The 22,328-nt window shown below is 41.0% G+C and overlaps 1 protein-coding gene across 2 annotated transcripts in view; it reads left to right on the top strand.

Annotated features, from left to right (window-relative positions):
• Window positions 1–1,552: 1,552 nt before the first annotated feature.
• Window positions 1,553–22,328, top strand: part of KCNN2 (potassium calcium-activated channel subfamily N member 2) — a 177,445-nt gene continuing 156,669 nt past the window's right edge. For both annotated transcript variants that reach the window (XM_043547272.1, XM_027817824.3), the window contains exons 1-3: window positions 1,553–1,642; window positions 2,262–2,377; window positions 2,535–2,862. The gene's annotated coding sequence lies outside the window, so the exon portion shown is untranslated. The remainder of the gene's footprint in view (window positions 1,643–2,261; window positions 2,378–2,534; window positions 2,863–22,328) is intronic.

The raw sequence follows: 22,328 nt of genomic DNA on the forward strand, positions 1-22,328 counted from the left end.
GGGGGTGGAGAAAGCGTATTTCTCAGTCTTAGGGGTAAATGCATTTTACAGAATATAAAATAAAGGCATCATATTTTATGGAAGGGCAGGTGCATAACAGTGCATAAATAGTTCAGGTACCTATCATATCAATCAAGTGACAGGTACCAGCCACTAGAGGCTATGCTAGTCTCAAACGCTGAAGATCTCCATATACAGACAGCAATGGAACATCTAGTATAGCATATTACATATTCCTTTTCCCCCAGTTAGATTTTATTCATGCCAATTCATCTTTAACTATTTTCTTTTCCCTTTTTCATCAGCTTTCTCCCTCTTTCCTTTGGCTATTTCTCTATGGATCCAGCTTTATTTTAATTGTTTCTTGCTGTCAGCTTTTATACTGCACTGACCTATTGGTACACCACTTACTCATTTATGTGAAGCCCACTGTGAATGAACAGAGACAAAATAGGGTTTCAGAAATTAGCCTTGGTTTTTTTGAGTCAAGTCAGCCTCAAATCTTCTTAAAATCCAATGCATCAGAGAGGCAGCATGCTATGGAAAATAAAACTAGTGTATTATTTGCTGCCATAATTCAAAGGGAATTTCTTAGTCCCAGTTTGCATCAGCCTTGCATGTAACTGTGGTTCATTAGAGCTCATATTAATCCATCTGTACATGGGTATGGTTTATTACTTATACAGATTATACTCTCATCTGTTTCTAAATCACAAATCCGCTCCTCCTTATTATATTTTTCTTTTCTAAATTACTGAGCTGTTCTCTGTCAATGTTTGTGTCTTTTTATTGTCCTCTTTGTGACGATTTTTGTATTTACAATGCTTATACTTATATTTGCATTACAATATCTAACTCTGTTCATGCCATCATAAAACCCCTCAAATTAACATTTCTCAAGTCTCTTGTTATCTCTACTCTACATTTTCACTGCTCGCCTACAATGTCCCCCTCAAAATCACAAGCCAGACCATTCATTAATTCAAAAAGAGCAGTACGCCATTATACCAACTGGATGTGTACAGACATAAAATTGATTGTTATAAATGTTCAATACTCTTTCAAAGAATTGTAATGGAAAGCAATTAAGAAAAAGGAAAGGCACATAAAAATATACAAGAATAAGCTCATAACAAAAATGATTCAACTCACATGGGTACAGTCTTTGCATAATTTAAATCAAAACCAATTCGTTCTACAATTAAAAACAGAGAAAGCTGAGTTGAGTCATAACATAACCAGGAAAAAATGAATTTATGGCTTAGAGTTTGAGAAATGAAATGCTATAATTATTAAAAAAGAACCTGGGCGACCATTTGAAATCCAGACCACTTCAAATGTTGCCTGCTGAAAGTTGTTACCATCAGAAGCCTGTTCATTGGCCTATCTGAAAAAACTAGACTGTCTCAGTCCATTTCCTATTAGGTGTCCACATCACAAACACTGTCAGAATTGGCACAAATGGCATGATCCAAAGCACCCTGACGTCAGGGGAGAGATTTGCATATTTTTGTGGGCTTTGAATCAGGCCCTAATTTAGCACTCGCTTTTTAGTCTCAGCAGGGAGGTCACAGACTGAATGCATGTTGAGACAGAACTGTCCTTTCTTCTGAAGATGTCATCCACCCAAGTCAGGCTTGAGGTATGTAGATAGCTGGTGAGTGAAAGATAACACTGCTTCTGCTTTGCTGTATCTGTTCTGTGGATAAACAGTGTCCAGTCTCAAGCTGACATTTTCCTCCAGCACTAAATAAACCTTTAGAACCAGATTCTACCTCTCTTACTCTGCAGGAAGTCCCACTGATTGTTTAGCAGGCCCACTGAACTCAATGGGAACACTTACAGAGTGAGGTACTTCTCAGGGTGAATAAGGATGGCAGAATCTGGCCCTTGGCAAATAGTTTCACCTTGCATCTCTTTATTATCATATTCTAGTAGTTCATCAGTCAATGAAAGGGACAGAGATGCAGGATTGTGCCCCAGATGAGGGAGCAAAGCATGAAAGTATTTAAATAAACTAGTCTTTTATGGACATTGAAATCCTATGAAAACTCAGGTTGTCATTCCCTGTCCTATCAAATAGATGATGACATAGTAATCCTCAAATATGACAGCTGGCTGCATAGCAAAACTGTACTAGTCATGCACATTTGGTGGAGCTGGGTTGTAAGCCAAACAGAGCTCATCTTTTGAGGGTGTGATGACTGAAACTGGCTGAGTGCTATTTTGTAGTAACGTGTCTGTCTGCATGCACCATGCAGGAGGAAGACTGCACGACAAAAGGAAAAATGGCAGTCGGCTGTCAGTCACGCAAACATTTCTATAGCCTGTCCCCTCCTCTTCAGTAATCCGCCTTCCTGTCAGATGTATCTCTTTTGTAAGTACAGAAGTTCCCTTTTTTTCCCCCTCTGAGCACTAGAAGGTGACTGACTTTGAAAGAGGTTTCTTTATATCTTTGAAGGCTTTATTAACACTTCTTTTTGAACTTCTAATAAGCCTTGTTTGCGAAGGGTCATTTTCTTTCTCACCTGCAGTGGTGTAGCTTGTTGCTCTTCAGCCGCGCCTCTGCCCCCCACCCTGCCACAGAAAAAAGAAAAGCCTACAACTTGAAAGCAGAGCATAAAGTCTCAGTTGGAGATCACGAATGACTGAAGTGAACCTGCAGTTTTTTGCCCCTCTCCTACTCATTCCTATAAGGAAGCTTTTGAATTGACAAATAAGAAGGCTGTGTATGGCAGATGAGATTGCAGTCTGCAATTAGCCACCAGAATATGGGGATAGCAACCTTTGGGCTGAGCCCAAGCTGAAAAACAAAGCTGTCAGCAGAGTATACCGTTGAATCAGGATAAAGAGAGAGAACAGGTAAGCTCAAAGTATCTTTATCTGAGTATGAAAATATAACCATTGCCAATCAGGCTTTTTTTACCAGCTGCAAAGTCATTGAACAAGGCACTTTTAACAGGAGAGAACTGAGCCTACATCATTTTCATTGTATTACTCTCTCTAGGCTGACTCGAGTGCAGTTGTTTTCTTAAAACTTCTCTGACCAACAACTATTTGAAATTCATTCAATTTGCATTTGCTTCCTATGACAATGTGAATCTCTATATCTTGTACAAGGAATGGGTCCCTTTCTTTTTCCAAGTCTTTATTTCATAAGTGTGTTGGTAAGCTTACTTTGCAATAGTAATTATTATGGGCCTGATTCTGCCACCCTTTCTCACACCGGGTAATACCTTAGCTTGCAAGAAGTCTCACTGAAATCAGTGGGACTGCTTGCCTAGTGGGGCACTGTTCAACATAAATAAGGCTGGCAGTATTGAGCCTTATGGGATCAACAGAACACTTTGTGTCAGAAAGTTATTAGTTTAAGTTCCAAATAATTAATACAATGCATTTATATTGTAACTTTCCACCTGGGATACTTAGATATAGGAGATTATTGCCATCACAAGTAAATGATTCGAAGACATGAAGCTTTAAAAGGCAGTTTTTATTATCTCCTGAAGAGTATGTTGAAGTTATGCTATGCAGGTTAGGTCTTTGACTATGAGAAAATACAACCATGCAGACAGAAAATATTATCCTTTAATCTAACATTCGTCTGTGTAATTAATATGCAGTTCAAATCAGAAAAGACAGCAATCTTAGAAGGCTCTTATTTTTTGTTTTATTGATGAAGACTGAAAAGTTACCTATATTAGTAACTGCTTTGTAGAAAATAAAACACGGTTGTTTCCTCTGTGGAAAACAGCTAGGAGATAAATATTTTTTTATTACTCTAAATTCAAAATACATAATACAATAAAAAAAGACTATTCATTATCTTGGCTTATTTACAAAATGCAGGACAGGCATGCATTTCATTACATTTTATAGTGCAGATCAGCTGCTTATAAAAGACTTTTATCACTGTTGATCTTGGATCTTTCCAGCTCATTAACATATACTCCAGAAATATTCTCTTCTTTGATTTTGGGCTTTGCACTTAGCTTTATCTTGTAGTCACAGTATAAACTTTACATGAAACCAGCTCTGGGCTTGCATTCTAGATTGTCACTTTCCTATGACCCCTCATACATTTCAATTTCAAATCAAAGGCAGCCTATTACCTGAGGATTCAAACAGGATCAAAAGCTTTCACATTATATTTGTATTTATTAGCCTGCTAGAAATGCATCAGTTTCATTCATCAAAGATCACTCCCCTGATAGTCTGTTTATGTACATATAATCTTATGTGTAGACATATGTAATTGTTTTTATTTCTCACTGGTATCCTACAATCTGTTCAATCAGTGTAACCATATTATTTCTATAATCATAATATCATCAACAACTGTGCAGGTAAATCTTATGTAATTTTATTGCTCTACAGATGATTCTTTGGTATTAGTACCATGTGATACCCCTGTGAGAAGCTGATTAAAATATTTAATAACTCATGAATAGAAAATGTATGTGATTCTGCCCAATCTTACATACTTTTCATGTTTTTTGTAAAACACTACACTAATGCGGCTACAGGACATGATATTATTTAGTCAGTAACCTAAAAATGCTGAAACACAGCTATAAATTCATGAGACCGAAATACTGAAATGAATACCATGTCAGCTCTTTCTCGTGGCCCTGCTTCTCTACCTCCTCTTTTGCTACTAGACAGCAGATCGAGGGACGTGATCGTTCCCCTCTATTTGACATTGGTGAGGCCTCGTCTGGAGTATTGTGTCCAGTTTTGGGCCCCACACTACAAGAAGGATGTGGAAAAATTGGAGAGAGTCCAGCGAAGGGCAACAAAAATGATTAGGGGTCTGGAACACATGACTTATGAGGAGAGGCTGAGGGAACTGGGATTGTTTAGTCTACGGAAGAAAAGAATGGGGGGGGGGATTTGATAACTGCTTTTAACTACCTGAAAGGTGGATCCAAAGAGGATGGATCTAGGCTATTCTCAGTGATAGCAGATGACAGGACAAGGAGTAATGGTCTCAAGTTGCAGTGGGGGAGATTTAGGTTGGATATTAGGAAAAACTTTTTCACTAGGAGGGTGGTGAAACACTGGAATGCGTTACCTAGGGAGGTGGTGGAATCCCCTTCCTTAGAAGTTTTTAAGGTCAGGCTTGACAAAGCCCTGGCTGGGATGATTTAGTTGGGGATTGATCCTGCTCTGGGCAGGGGGTTGGACTAGATGACCTCCAGAGGACCCTTCCAACTCTGATATTCTATGGTTGATTCTGTGTTGCTGCCACGTCCCCCAGAAACAAACAAAAAACCCTAAATCATTTGTGTCATCATCAAATAGTTATCTTAATAAAAAAATGAAGTATACAGCTTGGGGCAAATGTGAACCAACTTGCATCAATGAAAACTGATTCCCCTATTTGCATCTTTGCATTCATAATTGGGAAGAATGGCAGAAATTGACTGAGGCCTAAGGTTGCCAGTCAAGTCCATGCATACCATATTCTATAATTCCGCAGGGGAACATGTCCTTACATTCTACCCAAATGAACATCTCACTATAGAACTAAAGGAAATAGCATACCTTTTAATCTAGAGTTGAAATCTCATTAATGTCAATGGATTGGACTCTTAAGCCCTGATCCTACAATCGATTGCTCATGGGCATACTGCCATGCCTGTAGCTGGCCCCATGGAAGTTGTTGGGGCTGCACATGAACATAATCTATTGCAGTATTGGGACCCTGGTTAGCAGTTTTCTTCTTTCTGCACCTTGAGTGTTGTATAAACATGTATGAATAGAACCTGACTGACACACACAGGTGGACCTGCTTCTGCTCCCACTGGGTACAATGGGAGTTGTACATTTGGGAGGCAACAAGGTCCAGTGAATAGGGAATGGATTGGGAATCAGGATACTATTCCTAGCTTTGCCACAGCTTTGATGTGTGACCTTGGGCAAGTCACTTAACTTCTCTGTGCTGAGCGTCAGTCTTCCTCATTCAATTATTCTCAAAGCACTTTACAGAGGAAAGTAAGAACTATGGAAGGAAAGCACCATATGAGAGCTAAGTAGTTATTATTTATTCCTGTGGTTATTGCAAGGTGCTGACAGCCCTGGATACTATATCTGCTGTCTTTTTCTAAAATGGAAATTATCTAATTTAGATCTTACAGCCGTTATGGAACATCATCCCCCCCCCCCCCCCCCCCCCCCCCCCCCCCCCCGCTTTTCAGTTAGAATTGCTATAAAAGTCTCATTGTTCTTTTCAAAAGGTTTTTCATGTAGGATGTACTGTAGGATGTATTTTCTATGAGGATGCTTGAAACTACAGGCCTCATTCCTCAAACAGAGAACCAGGACACAGTATTAGTTTTTTGAGTTTAAATGAATAAATGGCATTGCTATGCATTATACAAGAGATTATAAGACAGGAAGGAAGGTCTTGTGGATAGGGAACTGGACTGAGGATCGAGACAACTGGGTGAAATTCCCAGCTATGCCACAGACTTGCTATGTGACCTTGGGCACCACACTTGAAGTCAGTGGAAAAATACCATTGACTTGAATGGTGCGGGATCCAGGTTTTAAAATCTGGAGTTTTCCATTGACTTCAGTGGGGCCAGGATTTACAGTCTATGCTCCCCACCTGTAAGCTTCTTTTCTCCTATCCTCTGGCTGTCTCATCTAGTTAGACTATAAGCTTTCGGGCCAGGGACTCTCTCTCAGTATACTCAACACCTAGCACAATGAGAACCTGATCCCAGTTGGGTCTTTCAGGTGCTCCCATGAAATGAATAGGTGTAATTGTTCTTGTTCCTACCTGGTTATAGACCTAGTTCCCCTCCTTGAGTTGGCTTGGAACAATCCTGATCCTTGTGCTCCTGGCCCATAAGGATGGAAGAGTCCGGCAGAGACAGAGTTGCTATATTTTCTGAAGGAGGCAGAATTGGTCAAGCCTGGGGGATACTGACTCCACCTTTTATAAAGCTGCTGTGCACATTCCTGTGGCACTCCTGGATGCAGACCCTCCTTAGCTCTTTGCTCCTCACACAGGCAGTGGCTTAGACCGACAGCCTTGCCCTATTGAATTCTGAATTTTATTTGACTCATAGACATGGTGATAATTACCAATTCTATTGTTTATAGAAAGCCAGCAGCATTGCATTAATAGCACAAATCACTGTTTACCATAGGAAGTACAGCTTGTCTCAAAATGAAGAAATTTGGCAATTATCGCAAGTGAGCAATATTCAGTACAACTTTCCTATCCAGAGAAATGAGGAATAAGAATATCATTTATTTGTTAAAATTATTTTTTCTTCTCATTATCCTTTTTAATGGAGATGGCTTTATGTTGCAATTACGAAGAGCAGCGGTTCTCAAACTCTGGGTTGGGACCCCAAAGTGGGTGATGACCCTGTTCTAATGGGGTCGGCAGGGTTGGTGTTAGACTTGCTGGGGACCAGGCCCAAAGCTGAAGCCTGGGCCCCACTGCTCGGGGCCAAAGCCAAACTCAAGGGCTTCAGTCCTGGGCTACGGGGCTCAGGCTTCAGCTTCAGCCTTGGGCAGCAGGGCTCGGGTTACAGGCTCCCTGCCTGGAATTGAAGTCCTTAGCTTCAGCTTTGCCCCACCGCCTGCACAGGGTGGTGGGGCTTGAGCTTTGGCCCTTCCATCTGAGGTGCTGGGGCTCAGGTGGGCTCAGGCTTTGGTCCCCCCTTCTGGGGTTGTGACGAAGAGTAACAGTGTGTGTATATCTCTCTCTCTCTCTACAGCCTGTTATTTTGTGTAACCATCCGATGTAGTAAACATATTATCAGATAAATAATATAACTTCTGGGAACTCTTATACAGAAATCATACTGTGTTGCATTTACCTGAGTCAGAAACGTACCAGCACATGGCTGAGTCTGTGGTGACGGTTAATGTGTTAGAGATATGGAAGGCTGAACCATATGATCTCAACTTAAAATACAATTATTTTGCTCTGCATTATTATTTTTTGAATTTTGGGTGAATTACACTGCTCATCGCAGCGACAGCCTGTTGGGCGGGTTCTGAATTCCCCAGAGTGCCTTTCAGTTCTCAGTCCAGTTCTGCCCATGTACCTCCTGCAATTCTAGTCCTGGGCATTACCTCTTTGAAGCCTTCCAAATGTTCTAAATTATGTGTGTGCGTACACACACCCAAAGTTGGTCCTTTTGCATGGCTAAATACCCACTGAGTACTACCACTGGGACCACTAGACCTTTTTTACTGTTGATGTAAGCCGAACTAGAACATAAGTCTGATCCCACTCTCATGCTGGTTCTGCACTGCTGGACCTGCATTGATTCAATAGTTTCTCTTGATTGACATTGCTGTACCACGAGAGCAATTTCAGGCCCTAAGGATGAAATATGGGCCATTCTGAATTCAATGGTAGAACTCCCATCTCTAAGTTTGAACCCATTGTCTTTCTTTATTTCAGTTACCTTTCTGGTAAATAGAAAAGAAGTACTTGTGGCACCTTAGAGACTAACCAATTTATTTGAGCATAAGCATCCGATGAAGTGAGCTGTAGCTCACGAAAGCTTATGCTCAAATAAATTGGTTAGTCTCTAAGGTGCCACAAGTACTCCTTTTCTTTTTGCGAATACAGACTAACACGGCTGTTACTCTGAAACCTTTCTGGTAAATGATTCACTATATATATTGCCCTTTGAGTGACCTCCTACATCTCTTGCTTATTTCTAGTTTCCTAATTTTCACTTTGTCCCATAGATTTTGACACCCTTCCCCCATCACTGTACTCATTTTACCAACACATTATTGACTTAGTCCCTTATTCATTTTCCAGTTCTCTATTAGGTCACATCAAATTCTTCTTTTCCAAGGTGCACAAGACTAATTCCTTTAACTTTTCTTTGTTAAGAGATGGTACATCTGTGTCCTCATAACAGCACATGATGCCATTTCCAGTGGCACATTCCCTGAATAGAATTTCAGACATTGCAAAGGAGAGTCCTGTGTTTGGAGACAGAAGTGGGAGGAATAAGACAGACTGAAATGGAGGAAAAGGGAAACAAACTGGAGGGGAAGGTAAAACAGACTGAAAAGGAAGGAGGGAGGGAAGAAAACTGAAACTTCACTAAGGGTGGCACCTGGCAGCTCTAAGACTTTCACTCTTGGCACTGTGGCTCAGGTAGGACTGACTTATTCTTCAGTCCTGATATCCTCTTTCCATTCCTTTTATTGCACCCTCTCCAAAACAATAATATCATTCCTGTGATGCATTGACCAGTGTTGCATAAAACGATCCTTTTGGGGGATGAAAAATGCCTTTATAGAGTGCAGTAACATCACCAACTTGTTTTCTAGTTTGTCCCTGTGCTAGTGTAAAATACTTACCTTATTTTTTAAAAAATCAGCTGTGTAAGGCTGATGGTGTCAATGACTTTTCTGTAACAGCTCCCAAATCCTTCTTTGAATTCAGAACTCCAAAACTGTGTGCCCAGTATGCTAAGAGTACCAGCTAGACTTATTAAATAAAATGCTAACTATCATATTGTAGAAACAAAGGGCAAAAAAGGAGACATAACAGCTGTGTCCATATCTTCAACCAAACACAATTTTGTGTGAGGGGACTCAGTCATTAGCATCTTGACTCAGCTAACAAATTGCCTAACTAGTAAGGAGGCTTTGCTTCTATTTGAGGTAGGGTAATAATGAATGGCCAGTCTTAGTAAAGAAGCTTTTACTTATGCTGCACCTGCTCCACTAATTTTTTACTCATGCTGAATTTCCCTCCACTAAGCCTCATGTTCTTGAAGAAATTAACTTCATGATGAAGAGGTTTCTTCCACCTCAGTAATGTCAGGCAAAGTGGACCACTAAAGGGAGGCTACCCATGTACAATCTGGCATTCTCTCATCTTCTCCAGAAGGTGAGAGTATTACTTCTGTGGCACTCCTACACCTTGCCAGCATGACCTGTGATAGCCAGAGACCAGCCTCAAACCAGCATCATAAGTTCCCTTATGACTTCATTGAATTGTGTTTACTTGTAACAAGAAGCACAAAGAACACTTCAGCTTATTTCACAACATATTCCCAATAATACTAGCGATATGCGATTCACATAATGCCGGGGTATCCAGTCTACTTAGAGAGACCCTCTTTTGCCTATTGATCAGGCTCAACCAAATGGACAGAATACTAGCCAGTGCTGAAACTCTTTTGTTCATTGAAGCCAGGAGAGAAGACAGTGGTTCGATGTTCTTTCCTTTGAGGTAGCACCCAATAAATGTTAGGCACAGAGACAGACAGTTCCTGCCCCAAAGAGCATGCAGTCTAAAATATGCGTGTACTTGTTTATACAAATGACTTGGCTTCTTTTAGCTCTTCTGGTGTATTAATGCAGACTTAATTTTTCACTTTGAGAACATTCCTCATTTTGAACGGAAGAGACTTCCTGAAGAAATTTAAAAAATTGATACTAAAATGAATCAATTTTTCAAGATCAACTACTATGGCATATCAGTTTCATATTGGTAAAGCTTGCTGAATGAAGGTGACAGAAGGTCACCAGAAAATGACTGGTACATATCAGTTTTAATTTTACATACTTTGTTCAGAAGCTTGGCTGGAATTAATTTGTTGCTTGAGGTTTAAAATAAAATGCAGTCGTAGTAACTTTCCAATAAAACAAATACACGGGATAGGACTTCTGAGAAATTGTTTTGGTAATGCTGTAATTTCATCAAAAGAACTAACTGCACCTATCAATTCTTAATGTGGGATAAGCAAAACCGATTTTCTAAGACTAATCCTTGGATTACTTTCCTTTGTCACATTGAGATCTATTGAGAGCTTTCTTCATAATATCTATCCACTCTGTTTCATTTGCGGCAGAAAGAATCTTTCACCAGCAAATACTTCTTAATTAGTGTGTTTCAGGATAAATGGGACAGGTTTTGATAACATTAGGGCTCTGATTAATGAAACCATAATGATGCAAATCTGAGTAGGGCACATTGCACCTAGCTTATATTTCATTTATTGACCACCTGTTGTATTAATAACTAAGAATAAGATTTAATCACAGGTATTTTTAGTAAAAGTCATGAACAGGTCGCGGGCAAAAAATACATAAATCATGGCCCGTGACTTATACCATAAATACCCCTGATTGACTCTTAGGGGGAGGTGCTGTGAGGGGGGTGCTGTGGGGGAAGGCAGCTCATGGCACTAGCTGTGGGGGGGAAGCCTGGGAGGCCCCGCTGCTGCTCCAGCTGTGGTGGTGGGGGGAAACCCCAGGGGGCCAGCAGCTGCTTTGGCTGCTGCTGGGGCTGGGGGAGGAAAGCCTCAGGCAGCCAGCGGTGGCTCCGGCTGTCCCGGGATTACTGGGGGTGAGCCCCGGGGCCAGCCACTGTTCTGGCTGCCCTAGGATCGCTGCTGGGAACTCCTGAGCTATGGCTGTTCCCTCCTCCCCCGGGACTGCTGCTCAGGCGGTCCCCGGGGCCAGCTGCATCGGCTGCTGCCTGGGGCTGCCAGAGCAGCATCTGGTTCAGCTGGTTGCGGGCACCCCCGAGCGGCTGGCTATAGAGCTGCTCCAGAAGTGGCCTGGTGTGGCTGTCCCCAAGGGTCAGCCACACCATCTGCTGCAGACGTCATGGAGGTTGTAGGAAGTCACTGATTCCGTGACTTTTGCAACCTCCGTGATGAAACCAGAGCCTTATTAATAACTTCAATAATTACCACAATATTGCTTGCGAATCCACTGTGAAAATGCAGTACACATACTTTCTTATCACAGCTTCAGGACTGTCACAGCAACATGCACATGAGTGGAGAGTAGTGTATGCATTAATCTGAGGTAAGACAGTTTTATACTTGGAGAGATACCAAAATACTTAGCATATATCTTTCAGTCCCCTTCATGACACTGTATATGTAACATGGGGGCATACAGCACACTGAAGTGCATTTCATAAACCCTGCATAAACTTTCTGTTGAAGTGGCATATTTCAAACATTTTAAGCAAACAATAAAATGTTAAAACTTCTGTTATATCTAGTCACTATAGTTAACAAATTGAATAAACTTAACATTCAATAAAAACAGGTCTCCTTAAGGTCTTAACTTCCACCAGCAAAACATGGGCTAGGGACCCCCAGTGGCATAATACCTGCTTGGGCAGAATGTCAGGATGGCCTCGGATGCTCTCCATTCCCGATCAAGAGCCACCTGGTGCAATTCAGAAAGTCGGTAGAGCTGGCTGGAGGAGGATTGAGCCAGGATACCTGGGGGATACCTTGATTGAGCTCATTCCCCAGCAACTCTGATTGGTGAGGATCTGAGAGAGCCCCAAGTGAAGTATAAAGCTTTCCTCCCTGGTGGAATCCCTAGTCTTTGGAGAGTGTGCAAATTGCCCCTAAAAGTCAGATTTGAAAGTGATTTCATTTACTTAATGTTCATTTCAAAAGCAGCATAAGAAGAAACTATGATATCTTGATTACAGTAGAGTCTGGCCTGTGTTTCACATTTAGTACTGTATAATAGCAGGTAATTGTTCATTGTTCAGTATTCTCATGGTGACATAGATGAACAAATTGTTGAAAATTATAAAAGCCTTCATCTGATTGGACCCTAGATTTCGCTTAAAAACCAATACACTCAGACTGTGCAGTAGCAAAATAAATAAATAAAAGTTGTGCCTGCCTAGTGACCTCAATCTCTCTTTCCCTTGGGTCTCTTATGTCATCGGAAACATCACTGCAGATTGAAATTCAGAACATGACTCATAATCAGTTTGTACCCTTTGGTAGAGATCCTGTTGTCAATTTTCTCATAGCAACTGAAATACTACTGTGCCATCCCTGAAAGAGCAAAAATATTCAGATCAATGTCAGTGACAGGCCCACTACACCACTCACTATCGGAAGTGTGTTGGCAAAACACGACCTTTTGTAATAGTTTGAAATTGTGGTAGTGCTGCAGTTCCAGATTTTCCTTTTCTAGTTGTAAGGAGTCTGGCAGGTTCAGAGTCTTTGCTCATGCAACTGCACTTTCATCTTTTCCAGTATTAACAGTGTGAATAACCTGACAAAGAACAATAGACAGCTGCTGCTTCTTGAAGCTGGCTCTCACTCCATGGTTGCCTATAGAATCGTAGGACTTGAAGGGACCTTGAGAGGTCCTCTAGTCCAGTCCCCAACTCTCACTCTGTTACAGAACGCTAATAATTAGGCTGTGGACTAGAGTTCTCCAGGGATAGTTTCAGGGGAGTGGGAAATCCTCCACAGCCATAGAACAGCGATTCCATGGCTGCTATTGCTTCATCACAGCGACAGTAGTCTTTGCTCTTGTTGCATCTACCCCTATGCTGTGGAGAGTTGCTAGTGGAGCTTCAGATGATCTGGACTACTGCTTAGGGTCTATGATGCTGTCTTTAGAGTGTGTGGGGACAGCCCACAAGCACTAGTGCACGTGAAAGCTAGTTTTGATTATGTTAATATTTCCTCTATTTAGTATAAAATGACAAGGAGAACCTGTATCTGCATGGTAACCCCTTTGATTTCAAATTTAAGTTCATACTTACCCCCGCCCCTTTTTTTTTAAATGGTCCTATTGAAAAGTTTCATCCTTTGTGCTTTTTTCCCCTCAGGGTGAGCTATGATGCCTCTGCATTTATAATCAGACATCAATTAAAATAGCAGCCCTGATGACTACACTGCAATGGTCTCATTTAAAAAAATCAGCATTTGCAAATAGCAAGGAATTGCTCGTGCAAATACCACTGGGTGGAAACTATTGGAAAATCCTGACTTCTTCACAGTGGCCATTTATCAAGGAATGTATTTCTTTTAGAGATTCCACCAGTTTAGTTATAGAGACATAAAAGACACATCATTTCTCTTATTGAAATCACTTACAGGAGGGATAAGACTGCCTGTTTTGCCACATCCACAGGTAACTGTCTAATTTGTTCTGAACATTTTGGCATATCTTAAATAATTATTACTGCTGTAATTTAATCTTAAATCAAACTGCCTAAAATATGCATCAGCTAATCTATTTTTTCACTGAACCAAAAAATATATTGGAGGCAGGGAAAATTAATCTCTTACACAATAGCATGGCTTAATGAAGACTTTGATTATATTTTTGATGTTGGTAGAAAGAAAAAAATTGCTCAGTCATTAAACTGTATGGAAATGAGAGACAGAGAAAAATGATTAATCGATGGATGTTGATTTGTGAAAAGCTGTTATCCAAACACTCCATGATGGGGTGGAACATTGGAGTGTATTATTTGAAAGTCATAACATAACAGTAACTCTGCTTGGTTTCATTAGCATGCTGCACGTTTGAGGATGCTTGGCAAAAAGTCTGTGATGGCATCCACCCTAATAATTAACCACTCCAAGAGTCCATTATATGAGTTGTTTTTAGTTACTGATCTGTAATGACCTAAATAGGTTGCTTAATATGTTTTAAAGGCAAGATCCAGCTTCTTATTACGTTAATTAGGGATAGAAGAACTCATTCAAATAAATCTAGAATCCAGTAACAAAACTGTGCTTGTGGGATCAGAGCAAGAAGGGCTTGAACCTCCAAGATATTGAGTACTATGGTCTGATCCAGCAAGGCATTGAAACACATGATTAACTTTAAGAACGCTGACTTCAGTGGGATTATTCATGTGCTTAAAATTAAGCATGTATTCAAGGGACTTGCTGGATTGGATCAGAGTGCTCAGTATCTTGCAGGACTGAGTCCTAACTGAGCTTGACAGAAGTGTGATGAGTGGCTAGGGTTACGAGTGAAAAGAGAAGCAGTGAAGGAAGTGAGGTCAGAGGAGAAGGGTGATGCAGTTGAAGGGAAGAAAAGAGGTTTGGGAGAGCAGCCTTAAAAAAAGAAATCTATTTAAATACAGAAAAGTCTCAGAGTCAAGAGGGGCCTTTGAGATAAGGAGATAAGGAGAAGGACATGGCTCCAAAATCCAAGAGGCGAGTGGCGGAAAGTGGAGTAGATCTGGGGAGTAAAGGAATGTGGAATATAATTCTCAAATTAGGGCCCCAATAGTGCAAGTTATCTGCACAGAGGGTTCTGCATCCACATAGACCCACGCTGCCTTCAATGGGGCTCTGTCCGTGTAGAGTAATTTAGCTGTACAAATGAAATCTATTTAATTAAAGGGGAATTGCTATTATGAACAATATCACATCCAAAGTCCTTTCATCCTTTTGTCATAGAATTGTTAATTGGTTTTCTTATCATTACAATAATATTAATAAATGGACACATTACAGTAGATGGTAAGGGGGGGGGGACTGTCATTGACAAGGATGAGCAGTAAAGGAGGAAAAGATTATATTATTTCTTTACATATTGAAATGAATATTTGAAAGAGATTTCCAGAGTAGAGTAAAAGAAAATTACTCCATAAGAGCAAAGAAAACAATAGAAACTTTTTTTTTGGTAAGACTACAATAAGGAACTAAAATATAAGGTGTAATATTTTCTATTTGAAATATTTGTGTATAGTGGAATTTAATTTTTATTAATCTCTGCTACGTGTGATAGCTTGTCTATATGGATCAAACATAAATTGATTAAAAGCCAATGGATTAAATCCAGGTCCCACTGAAGTCAATTGCAAAATGTCCATTGGCTTCAGTGAGAACAGGATTTCACTCAATGTGTTTGCATTTGCTTATTCTGATCACTGGACATTTGGCTGTAAGGATAAGTCTGGGAATCACTTCTTTTGACTTTTCCTCTGCTTCCAAAGTGAGAAAAGACTTGTCCACCCTGAATGCCACTCATGTTGCATTCCCATAGGGAAGAGTTAATTCTCAACAGTAGTGGACCTCAAGTCTCCTTGCTCACTATCCATGAGGGGTAAGGGTTGAATCGAAATTTTGACGAAAAACCAGAAATGAACATTTCTGAAATTCGCTGACTTTTCCCCACATTTTCTGACCAGCTCAGCTGCTCTCTTGCATTACAATCTGGTGAATGGAATACCTTAAAGATAATGTGTGTACTTTAACCCCTCCCCCCCCCAATTAACAAAGGAACTACAACAAAAATGCTGTGAAAGAGTAGGAAGAACCTGTCAAAATGCAGTAAAAAAGGAAATCAAAGTTCAGTTGAAGCAGCAGGGAATCCACCTTGGGTACATCCCTGAATCATTCCACTGTGCACGTTATAGGACAACCTTTGTTGTGAATTTCATTAATGAGTTGTCCTTTTCTAACTAGGGTTTCTCTTGTTAAAGTTGGCCTTACTGTTTCCAGTATTACCAATTTATACAGAGGGAGACAGGTGACCCAAAGGTGAAGTAAGAAGGCCTGGAAATAATACATTGAAAATATGGAGGAGAGAGTTAAGACCACAGAAGAGAGAGAGGCTGAAGAGAGTTTACTTCTCTATTCCCGTGCTCAAGCTCTGGGGCCAGAATCAAAAGCCTGTTGAAGTCAATGGTTTCTTCAGATCTGCTTTATCCTTTGAACCAATGACACATTTTTAACATCTCTACTAAAAGATACTTTTATTAAGTTGAGAACCAAGTCCCCAAATCCAAACACCAATACACTTGAACCCAGATCTAGATACAAAATTTGTAACTGACCTCCTCCATCCCTGTAGCAAACCAAAATCTTGGATCTTGACATCCACAAACCCTGTGGTGTTTAAAATCTGGATCTGGATCCAACTTGTACAGCTTGGGCACATCTCTGTTATTCTGGGGGAAAATATTTCAAAGGGAAACACACAAGCAGCAGTTGAGAGAACATGTAAATACAGAACCAACAATTATTCTGCAGTATAGAAAAAAATATTTATATCTATAGCCCATTTTCAAGCTTTGGATCGGTGATCAAGGAGCGTGGTACACATGTCTACTCAAAATGAATCCATGCACTCTATTTTTAACTTTAAAGAATGACTCTCTATGCAGTGTAACTGAATATACTTTGGGCATAACCATGGCTCTGGCCACTCGTGCATGAACGGGAGTTTATATTGCTGATGGCAATATGGGGACAGGGGAGAACAGCTCTTCAAGGCTACTATATTTCATCCCAGATGATCAGGGGAGAAGAATAAGTGGAGCCTTGGCTTTGCCCCCCATCCCATGCTCCAGCCAACATAGAAGGCTGCTGTAGACTGCCTCCTACCTGTAACAAGAAGGGAACCAGTGACCAGATGGTGACTTCATGAGTTACATTCAAGTCATTGGTCTGCATAGTATGGTGCAGCCCATTATTCTAGGCTTATGACAAAGCCACAACTCAGCCTTTGTCTTTTAAAATTAAATTATAAAATGGCAAATTCCCATGTGCGTTCCTTATGTTCTTTATAGGGCGGTAAGGATTCATTAGTTCATGACTCTTCAGTGCTTTGAAAATCTAAAGTACAATAGAACTATTGGTCATACAGGAAAGCATTATTCATGGAGCTGGTTGGAGAAACTTTGACGGAAACACATTCCGTTAGAATATGTAGCTCTCTCAATATCCAAATGCTTTGTGAAATGGAGTCGATGTCTTTGGAATTTTGTTTCAGAAGAAAACTGGGGGGAAAGTTCTGACACTCTCAACGTGTCCTGTTTTGATGTTTTTAAAATGATTTTCATGCTGAAATTTTTTTGTTTCCAATTTTTAGTTTATTTTATTATGTTGTAATACAAATTTTTAAAAGTGGAAATAAAAAAAAAGTAGTTTTTTCAGAATTTTACTTTGTGGAGAATTTTTACATTTTTGGGGTGAGTTCCAATTTTGAATGACGTCAAATTTTTGAAATCTTGATATCCTTCACAAAACAAAATTTACATCCTCTGCACAGTCCTAGTTATTAATGTGAGATGTTCTCTTGGAGGCGGGCTGCAGTAGTCCCTTAGCCTCTAACATGGCCTCCCTCTTTCCTCTTCAGCTCCTGCTTGATACTGTTTAAGACTGACTGTGGTAATTAGAGACTTGATTCTACATTAACTTAGCAACAGTGTGCTGATGTTATGTGGGAACATTCCCCTTTGATATGCTACAGAGCTACACTGGTGTGTCATTATTTTTCAATCTGAAAAGCAGGTTGCTTTTTCACTAGGAAGGAATTGGTAAAAAAGGAGCACTTTAATGCTAGGTCATGAAATGGTCTTCCATTTTGTCATGTGATGGGATCTAAAAGTCTGGATGTAAAAAAAGACAGTGTTAGTCAAAACCAATTCTGAATTAAAGTCTTTTTAAAAATCAAAAGATATAATTCGACTGAACAAAACAAAATAAAGCCAAAAATCCCTGATTCAAGATCAGAGGTTTTATATTGTTACAACTTTAGTGGTGCAGGATGCAAACAATTTTTGTCAGATCTGAGATTTTTCTTAAAATGCTTTGAGATCAGATTACATATCTCGCACAGTCTTTTAAATTGTTTTCAAAAGTGATCCATGTTTAGTTTTATTATGAATTACTTGTATTATCTGCATTCCAGTAGCATTTGTGTTCCAGAGTGTAAAGCATTTAGACTCTACTTTCTTCTTGTTGTTTAGAGTATTTACCACACAACTCTTTTTTTTTTTTTTTTTTTTTTGTGGTCATTTCCCCCACATACAGGTCCAGAACAACAGCTGGTGTAAATCACTAAGATCACACAGGATCTACACTGAGTTACAACAGTTAAGAGTCTGGCCTTATATTTTATATTGCCTAAAGAAATTATGTAACTGTAGAGCTAGATTGTGAAATGATGGCAGGGTAGGCATTTTGCCAGATTATTAGTGAATCAGCCTTTCTCTTGGGCAATTTGTTTTACTTGTAACTGACAATGTTTCTCAAGTGGGACCCCCTCTATTTCTAAGGGAGGGAGCTGCTATCCTTTCACTTTAGAATTTGCTTTAGCAATATGCCTGCAGGAACTTGGATTTGTTAGTCTTCTAGGGATGCTGCAAATCACCCCCCGCCCCCGCCACATACCACCCACATGTTTTAACACAGACTTTTGATTTAGAGGTGGGATTGTGGCTTGAAAGTCTTAGTGTGCCTGTGACTGGGGATACTGGTGAGTTTTGCTGTAATAAGCACATAGACCTAGGCACTACAAAAGTAAAAGTCTAAATATGTGAATAAACACCAGGGACCACATTCTCTGATCTAACTGAGCTGTGTCTAATACAAGACCAGATAAGAATGGAAAGAATGTGGCTTTGTCACTTCTTGTAGCTCTCCAAACCCGGGACTGTGTGAGTTTCGGTTTCGGAGCTGCTCTAATTTTTGTGCCAAGGTGCCTATGGATCCCAATTGCTGTGCTAACAGCTGGCAATTACTGCAGGACAGGGGTACTCTCCGGCCCCCATCCCACTCAGGAGACTGGTTGAGTTGGCTTGTCAGTAGCCTGAAGGGGCTGAAGCAAGGCCAAGAGCCTGGATCCAGGTGGGCAGAGAGTCTGGCTGCCTGCATGAGCAAACTTGCACAGTTATTGAAACTGTCTGCGGAGTATTTCTTGTGCACAGAGGGCAATGTGTCCATTTCAACAGGAAAAAGTCTAAATGAATTCTTTTGACTTTCTTGTTCCATTTTGATAATGTCAAGACATTTCATTTAACTTTATCAATTCAATTTTTTTCTTTTATAGTATATTCATTTAAATGGATATAAATATTATTTTTATATTATTTTGACATTACTGAAATATTTTGACCTTATCAAAACTAAACATTTTGGTTTTTAAATCTGGCATTCCAATAATTTCAACTTCTAAAACTTGGAACAAAAGCAAATTTGGAAATGTCAGAATTACCCATAAAATGGACATTCTGTTTTATGACCAACTCTAATAAGTCTTTCCACTGACTTATTTTTATTACAGTAGCATCTAGAGGTCAGGCCCCTTTATGCTTGGCACTGGGCAAACAGTCTGTGGGTTTTGAAGCACCCTTCTAGTTTTTCATGGAAATCAGGAAAGATTTTTAGCAAGTGGGGGTTGTCCCACATACTCTCAAGCCTCAACTCTTACTCATGTGATCCATACACAGAAATTATTAACGTCGCTATTCCTCCATCCTAAGTACTGCTATAACCCTCATTACCATGGTAATAGAACTCTTCACAATCTTTTAATGCATTAGGACCCCGGTGAGGTAGGGAAGTACTGTTAGCTTCTCTGTGCCTCAGTCTCCCATCTGTAACATGAGGCTAAGTGACTTGCCCAAGGTCACACAGGAAATCTGTGACAGAGCAATGAAGTGAACCTTGATCTCCTGAGTGCCAGGTTAGTGCTCTAACCACTGGACCATTTTTCTCTGCAAGAAACCCCCTTTTTATTGCATCTCTACAGTGTGAGCAAAATATACTGGAATGAGGTGTAAGTCCCACCAGCCCAAGCTCCATTTTGCACCAGTGCAGTGTGTCTGTATGAGGGAGTCTGCACTTGTGCAACTATAATAAGAGCAATGGTGAGAAGTATGTGGGGGAAAACCCCAAACATGCTTGGCATATTTAACTGTCTAAGCCCAATACATTCCTATTGCTAACTTGTCACTTTTTGTTAATTATGGTTGGGAGACACTTGTTCAGAATAGAAATGAAGCCCATTGTAACCTATTATACAAAGAAGAAAAACATTGCGGTGATCTGAAAAACAATGCCTGATAGTGGCATGAAGTGAAAGCAGTTATTTACAGGGGGAAAATTTCCATTAAATGCCCCTCCCTGCTCTGAAATGTGCAGTAAGTGATTGATTCATAAGCATCTGAAACCTTGAAATCCCAGAATAATCTGATCCTTGAGAAATGTTGTAGGCACTTTGGCAGTCACATTTATTGCTGCTTATAATTTCTAATCAGATACAACTGGAAGTAAGAGACCCCTCTTGTTGATTGTATAGGACACCTGCTGTGTCAGCTAAAGGATAGTTTACTAATCCTAAAAGGGATTCATGAAGATTGTTGATTCACACTGTGATGTGGCGTCAGCCCCTCACTAGCCCATAAAGGGTTAATGGAACCCTAGGGAGGCTGTGCAGGAGACAGTCAATTGGAGAGGGCTCCGAGGAGCAGCCAATCAGGGCTGGGCAGGCCTGTATAAGAAGAGCCACAGGGCAGAGCAGGTCGGTCATTCCCTGGAGCTTGAGGAGGAGGAGGACTGGCTGCCTTGCAGGCAGAAGAGCAGCTAGCACCTTGGACAGAGCAGTGCTGGGCAGGCTCAGGAGAGCGAGTGTGAGCTCCTGGCTGATGACTGGCATGCTGAGGCCCTGAGACAAGGGCAGAGAAGGTGCTGGGGCTGCGGGGAAGTGGCCCAGGGAAGTAGACTGAGGGGTTGGAGGGGATGCAGTTCATGGCTGCTGTCTACAGGGTCCCTGGGCTGGGACCCAGAATAGTGGGCGGGCCTCGGTTCCCCCCTCAGTCACCACCGAGGAAGTGGCTAGACCAGGGGTGGCCAACCTGAGCCTGAGAAGGAGCCACAGTAATACGTCAGCAGCCCCCCATCAGCTCCCCATTGCTCCCAGTGCCTCCCACCCACAGGTAGCCCCGCCAATCAGCGCCTCCCCCTCCCTCCCTGTATGTCAGCTGTTTCATGGTGTGCAGGAGGCTGGGGGGGGGGAAGGGGAAAGAGCGAGTACATGGCAGGCTCAGGGGAGGGTGTGGGAAGGGGAGAGTGGGGGCAGGGCCTGTGCAGAGCCAGGGGTTGAGTAGTGAGCACCCCCCAGCATACTGGAAAGTTGGCACCTGTAGCTCCAGCCTCGGAATCGGTGCCTATACAAGGAGCCGCATATTAACTTCTGAAGAGCCGCATGTGGCTCTGGGCTAGACAGTGGACTGCCATTCCCCCCAGAAGGGGGGAGAAATGAGTGTAGTGCAGCCAGAGGGTTGTATCCTGAAGAGGACGCTGTGTTCTTTGGAACAACATGCTTCCTGGAGTAGATGTGATGGCGGCAAGAGGTCACCAGATGAGGGTGCACTGGTGAACTAAGCTGATTGCCAACAGGAGGCGCCACAGCAGTGAGTCAAACCCCATCTCTCTCACCATGTAATTAACCATTTTAAAACAAACACACACATAATAACATAGGAAAGCAGGCTAAGTGAACACAAGATGTGTTGACATGCTGTAGTAATGAAAATCTATTTCAGAGGGTGCCCATATACTTCAGCATTTCAAAAAGCACTTCCTTAATGTATTCTCACTTTCTTCAAATCCTCTGTTATCATGGATAATTTTTTATTAGGCAATTTCCACTTCAAAGGGTCTGTGTTAATTTTAGAGCTGCTGCTCCTCCCCGCTCCCCTGTGTATCTTCCAAACAACTAATTTAAAAGCTATTTTAATGCTAAAAGATAAGATGACCTAGTACCACCTTATTAAAGCACTAGCAAATGAA

Source organism: Chelonia mydas, chromosome 5, assembly GCF_015237465.2.
Source record: "Chelonia mydas isolate rCheMyd1 chromosome 5, rCheMyd1.pri.v2, whole genome shotgun sequence".
Taxonomy (NCBI): domain Eukaryota; kingdom Metazoa; phylum Chordata; order Testudines; family Cheloniidae; genus Chelonia; species Chelonia mydas.